This window comes from Haemaphysalis longicornis, unplaced genomic scaffold, assembly GCF_048455015.1.
Source record: "Haemaphysalis longicornis isolate Haplotype H1 unplaced genomic scaffold, Haemaphysalis longicornis Haplotype H1 scaffold_8, whole genome shotgun sequence".
NCBI classification, from domain to species: domain Eukaryota; kingdom Metazoa; phylum Arthropoda; class Arachnida; order Ixodida; family Ixodidae; genus Haemaphysalis; species Haemaphysalis longicornis.
In genome coordinates, this window is record NW_027526445.1 from 42,908,143 (window position 1) to 42,915,114 (window position 6,972).

At 47.9% G+C, this 6,972-nt stretch overlaps 1 pseudogene; it reads left to right on the forward strand.

Moving 5' to 3' along the window:
- Nucleotides 1–1,161: 1,161 nt before the first annotated feature.
- LOC144148268 (uncharacterized) lies at nucleotides 1,162–6,504 on the forward strand (annotated as a pseudogene).
- The last annotated feature ends 468 nt before the right edge of the window (nucleotides 6,505–6,972 follow it).

Consider the following 6,972-nt stretch of genomic DNA (forward strand, 5'->3'; position numbering starts at 1 on the left):
GCTTGCTCAACCGCCTTTCTAATAATTAAATAAAGCATCTCTATGTCTGCCTTGTCGAGAAGAAGACAGGGGGTTGACGTAAGTACCTCTCGAGAGGACAAAAGCTTCAATTATTTTAACGGTACCGGATTTCTTTAGGCCTCGCTTCTTGGTGAAAACTCGCCTGATCATGTGTATGATTTGATTATTGCTGTTTTTGAGGCGCTGCAAAGAGACGTCACTCTTGGTGTTAGCCTCAATATGTAGGCCCAGGGCCTTGATGCTGTGGCTTGCAGTGATGGCCTGCCCATTAAGGAGTATTTGATTGTATTCCTTGTTTTGGCGTGAGGGCGGACGACATGGAGCTGTGATTGTTTACATGAACACTGCAGGCCACAGGCCTTAGCACATTTGCGTACTAGAAGTGAGATGCCATGCATTGGTGTGAGCTTCCTATAAATATTGTAACTCTTAGCACATGAGCAAGGTGCGCCCAGGGCCGCTAGACGGGCGTGAGCTGTCGCGTGACGCTTTCACGTGGCATTCCGCGAGAACTCAGGGGTTAAACCCGTAGATCTGCTTGGTGAGTACACCACCTGTCTTCCCAGTCTTCGCGTGGGCTCGTAGCTAAATTGGTAAGACAACGGGCTCTCGCTTTGTTAGTCTATTAGTTTCAGGTTTGATTCCCGGAAGTGCCAGTAAATTCTTTTATTTGTTTGTTGGATTTTTCTGGTGACACCAACGCTCGCGAAAGAACCCTTGGGGGGTAGAGGTAAACAGTTTTCCTTTAAAACTGCCCGGCTGTGTTATCTGTGTTCCAAGCAAAGCGCGTCTTGGATGCTTTATTTTTATGCCGCACGGGCCATCACATCCAGATAAGCATACTGTTTCGCCCTAATGTCGCTAGCCCAGAATAGTCTTCTGTGATCTACAATGTTCTGGATGTGAATCGACGGTTCCAGAAATACTCGCACCGAAAGATAAAAGCCTGCAGAGCAGACACCGCTGCATTGGGTTCGACAACACTCGCCTCCCCAAGTCACTTTGTTGACCGCTGCTACGCCGCCTCTGTAATCTTTTGAGTTGTTAGGGGAGCACAAGTTCGCTCCAATAAGTTTGTTTCTCCTGGCAGACAACTGCGTCATCCTTGGCTTCGTGACATCTGGTGAAGGGGCTGGGTACATGCACCCTAAGCCCTCGTCAAGCCGAGAAGCAAGCCCGACTCGTGTCACCCGCCGACAGCAAGGTCTCAAGCCAGAGTTTGGACTGCTTCCTTGTAAAGTGAAAAACGAAGACATCGTGAAAACCACTATGATGAACGCAGGCACCATGACCATCGCTCCCAGTCCTGCCCTCGTTTTTCAGCAACCCAGGGAGCCCCCATCATTCCATGGGTCACCTTCGGAGGACCTCTAAGACTGGTTGGAGCAAGTCGAACGGGTCAGGCTGTTCAATCGATGGGACGACGCGGAGACACTGAGGCAAGTGTTCTTCAACCTTGAGGACTCAGCGAGGATCTGGTTCGAAAACCATGAGAGCTCCCTAGAGTCTTGGAACAATTTCCGAACGCAATTTTTAAATACGTTCCCCACGGTTGTGCGAAAAGAGCGGGCCAAAGTCTTGCTCGAGACGCGGACACAACACCCTAACGAAAGTGTTGTTTTGTACGTCGAAGAGAGTAAGAGGATCTTCAGGCGTGCTGACCCTTGCATGCCGGAAAAAAAGAAGTTACGCTTCGTAATGCGCGGTGTGACAAAGGAATTGTTGGCTGGACTTGTCTGCAACCCGCCCAAAACCGTCGCCGAATTTGCAGCCGAAGCCACCACAATTGAGAAGGCTCTTGAAATGCGCACTAAGCAGTATGACCACCACTTTGTTGGCGCGGCCAATGCGAACTACGTTGAAAGCATGCGGATTCCGGCAGACACCCTACGTCAGACTATCCGCGCAATAGTGAGAGAGGAGGTGCGGAAACCTCTCCCCACGCGGCCGCAGCCGCAAGTCGCTTGCCTTACCGATGTGATTAGGGAAGAAGTGCAGCAAGCGCTGGGTACCTCAACGACGTCAGAAGCACCCCGCGAGCTACAAGCCACGTCCTAAGAGGCTGCTGTTCGCCTGCCTCATCCACCTGCAACCTACCGTCAGGAGACTCCGTACCGTCGCCCCCGGTCGGCGGCCCGCCCACCTGCGGTGCAAACCCCCGCCACATGGAAGACCGAGGTGTGGCGAACGCCCGATAATCGTCCGCTGTGCTACCACTGCGGAGAGGACAACCACATCTACCTTCGCTGCCCCTACAAGACGATCGGTTTGCGAGGCTTCTCCGTCGGCGCACCACAACCTCCGACGCTGAGACCTCGAGTACCACTCAGGGGACCGTGTTTGGGTTTGGACTCCCATCCGACAACGCGGACTCAGTGAGAAGCTTCTGCGACGGTATTTAGGACCCTACCAGATTCTACGACGTGTCGGCCAACTTACGTAGGAGGTGATCCACGATTGTGACTCCGGAACATCACGACGACGCACGCGGCCCGAAGTCGTCGACGTGGTTCACTTGAAACCTGACCTTACAAGATGGCGGATTTTTTTGTTGTTTATTCGGGCTGCCTTTTATTTTAGCATCGGGTCGAAGCACTCTTAGAGAGGGGTGATGCCGCGAACCATGTATGGGTATGTTTATTGTTCATTTTTGCTGCCTGGCCACACGCGGCTGTGTTATCTGCGTTCCAAGCAAAGCGCGTCTTGCATTCTTTATTTTTATGCCGCACGGCCTATCACATTCAGATAACAGACTGTTTCGCCCTAACGTCGCTAGCCCAGAGTAATCTTCAGTGATCTACAATGTTCTGTATGTGAATTGACGGTTCTAGAAACACACGCACCAAAAGATAAAAGCCTGCAGAGCAGACGACGCAGCATTCGGTTCGACGACACTCAACTGCGCAAGTCACTTTGTTGGCCGCTGCTTCGCCGCCTGTGTATTCTTTTGAGTTGTTCGGGAAGCCCAAGTTCGCTGCAATAAACTTGTTTCTCCTGTCAGACAACTGCGTCATCCTTGGCTTCGTGACAATATAGCCAAGAATAAAAGCTGTGTTTGAAATTGTAACAATCACTAGCCGAGGCGTACGCAGTGGATGAACGCCTTCCGTATCACCGGACATTCTCAAATGCGATGTGCTTCCCCCCTCTCTGGGGCTTGCCTAGCTCGTGCCTTTATCCTATAAGTCGTGGTCGCACCAGTTCAAGGCTCAGATGATTTGGTACAGCAAGCGCCAGCCGTCCCTGCCTATGGCAACACAGCCAACGACAACTCGACAGCGCGTCACTCCACGCATTCTGCGCACATGGTCGCGGAGAAATAAACGATACGGTACAACAATGGCGAATTCAGTTTAAAAATATTGCCCCCAGGAAATACCCAACTTAAAAAACGTGCGTCATTAGGGATTCAAATTTGCGAATTGCTGAAAATATATGTAGAGGTCCAGACCGCTAGTTGATTAGCGAGGGTAGCCAGGGGCGGAATTATAAAGTATACATGTATAGCCTGTTTAGATTTTCATTTAGTGTTAGCATTTAAAGCAGCTTACATCAGAATTTTTGTGTAACGTTCGTGCAGTAAGTGTCCCCCAAATTCACAATCTATCTCATGTCTAGCGACTGCATTCCTTAGGCGGAAAAGGGTTCATATGTGGGTGGTCTTGCTCCTTACCGCTGCTCTAGTTCAGTCAGAGCAATAAGTTGTTTAGAAACCGACATTCTGAGCTGTACGGTAAAAATTGCCGCTGATTTTAATTCCTTAGTACATATATTAACTTCACTGACTCTCCTCCTGCGTTGAAATTGCGTTAGAGGTTTCTACTAGCGTACCTGTCAGCGAAGCGTCGCTTGTGTGCTTTTGTGGAGCTGCTATAAAAATTTATTCGAACGTTTTCATCGGAATCGGCCATTTTCATCTTTGAAACACAACGTTCCCTGGACGAAACGTAAACAAAAATATTGTTCACACAGTCTATAAACTAACAAACAAAAGGCACAACGTTCATTGCACAATCGCGCCGTGTCGAAGTTTCAACCGAGCGAAAGATTTGCGATGACACCCCGGCTCACTATTCGCTGGGTGGGCTGACTCTGTCGGAGCGTAGTCGAGCCGTGCATTGCGCCTCAGACCAAGTCATCTTGTTTTAACGTCACATGAAACATCTTAGGAAATCAGTTAGGATGACGGAGAGAGGAGAACAGTATTTTCGAATTGGCTTTTTTACTGAATAAAGTCCTGTAAACCCATCGAGAGTGAATAAAACATGGCCTCGAAACTGCGCAGTACAGTTAGCGGTAGTAATCCAACAATGTCGACAAATTACTTCATTGTCCTGTAACGCCTAATATGTAATACCTCAGGTAAGCCCGTGTGCCAACGCACCCTTACCCCTCCCTCCTTGCCTTCCTTGTAGAAGGAAATGCATAATGTATAAAGGAGGTAATATCGGAACCTAAAATTCAGCTATGCAACATGAACTAGCCATGTATTCAGGCCGTATCTTTCCTCACAAACCAGAGAAACGGGTTCCTCACCCAGGTTACGCAATATTCATTCCGGGTAATAAGCTGGAGTTTATGCACCATCTCTATTTCTCGTTGTGAGTAGAAGGAAATAGAGAAACTGTTTATGTTGTTAGCATCATTGGAAACATGTCAATAAGCTGTGACGGCAAAATCCTTCGTGAATTATTTCATGTTTTGTCTTAGAAGCAGGAGCTGCGTGTTTTTTGCCACAGGTGGCATAATCAGGCATTGGAAAATGAAACAACTTTTTTTCAGTAATTCAGGAGGGGTCACAAGAGTATGATGGTCAGGTAGCTCGGCATACTTTTATTCTACTTACTTTATAGTGCCAGAACCATTTATTAGGTACAATTCAGTTTAATAACCATAACTTGTATGTTTAGATGTCAATGAAGTGAAGCACTGAACGCCGTAATTTGTCTGTAGCTCGGACGCAGGGAAGCAGTTTTGAATTTCGCACCATAGTTAGCCTAATAAATGTAGCAACAAGCAGAACATAAAAAAAATGTGCACAAAAGAACTATACAATGATTCATCTTACTGTAAGCGGATGATTGAAACCGCAATGTTAACACATGCTGCTCCCGTTGTAAACATTCCTAGAAACAGTGGAATACACGATATATAATGAAGATAGGACAAAGGGTATTTGAGCGTATTGAATTACGACCAAGGTTTTCACAGCAAACGCCGAGTAGGTCGCTTCTCAGCGCATGCAATGGCGTCCAATCACCGCAGTGTGTTAAGAACACCCGGCACTACAATACGAATGATTGAAAATCCTTCATTGGCTTTTCTTGCGGAAAGAGGCTTAACGTTCTTCTTTTTACCCTGTGGAAACTCTCAGTGAACCTATTCTGTCCAAACAAGATTACGATCAATCTGTTGACGTCACCTCCGCAAACCGCAATTTGACGTCACCTCCGCAAACCGCCTTTTTATGCCGTATTTGTAATATCTCGTTTTAATTGTACCGCAAGATAAAAGGACACTGCAATTCCTGTTAACATCACCGCTTTTGTTGATACCTTCCCCATAACTATTTTTGCATTGAATAACTGGAAATATATTAGGCCATTTTTAAAAAAGGTTGAAATATAAGTGCAACTTTCTTCTGCTCTTTCTTATTGCTCTGCAGTGTTTCCGTTTGTTCAGGGTGAAGGGGTTCTGTGCGTCGAAGTCAGGGTACCTTCTGATGGTGGTGTTGAAGATGTGGGGGTTACCTTGGTTTGTGCTCATATTGCCTTTATGTTGATACGTTGTCTTACTTTGAGTGTCCACGGTTCTTGAAACTTGGACAAACAGAAGACGATGCTTTGTGGTCGGGTGCAACGCGTCGCCCAGTTTTTGGAGGGGTCAACGTCTTTGCAGGGGTCCATGCAACGTTCTTGTGTTTCGCGACGGCATTTGTGTAGAAGACGTTTTTACCCTGTCACACAGGATGTCCCTGAGTGTAGGCGTCGTATTTCTGCCTGAGAGCTTGCGCCGCAATGCTCATTGTACGTGTAGGATCGGCGGGCGCGTGCGTGCAGTTAATTTTTCTTGCTTGTCTTGCACGCCGCGTACTAGCCGCTGTTGTGTCTACACCAGCGCAGCACTCTGACTTTTTTCTTTTTCACATCCCTTCAAATCAATTTTCTTTTTCACAATTCAAATCAACCACCTTGCCCAACATTTTTGGTGGTTGATTTGAATTGTGTTACCGACCCTGTGTGTGATGTTCGGGGACGTGGGCAAGGTCGACCCTATAGCGCTGCGAGGGAATTGAAGGATCTGATCGGTCAATTCCACCTCTCGGATACCTGATTGCAGTTTCATATATACAGGATTGTGGATACTTGGGAAGGGGTACAATCTGGCAGAACGCCAGACAAGTTGCACTTTTTATCCCAGCTCAGCTGCTACTTGGATGCTGTGAGGTCCTCTCCTCCCTGGCAGGACTCGTCGCTTGTCTGATCACCGGTCTGTGTTAGAGACGCTTAGCCTTGGCAACTGTACTCACTGCCACCACATGTGGCGAATGGATGAGCGTCTGCTAACCGACATGGAACGTTCAGCAAGACTGAATGCTTCACTGGCGGCTTTGCGTGAGTTATGTTCTCCACGTGGGATGAGTTGAAGGACCACTGTTGCTTGATTTTAGTTTTGGAGGGTCGTGAGAGCAAGGTCGACGTGCTTAACGACACCTTTTGAAGGCTTCTCATCCCACAGAGACGGGGCACATTAACCTTCGTGATGCGGGGCAATGTCAAACTTCTAAAGGCACCCTATGAGTACCTCTTACAGAAGTCATCACAAGACGGGAGCCGTGGTCTGACTTTAGGCAAGCCAGTCTCGGACACCTCCGTGCTGAGGTTTATTAGAGCTGGCTCGCTTGTACAGCCTGGGTTAGCTACTTTTTCAAAGGGTGCACTCGCTGACAGG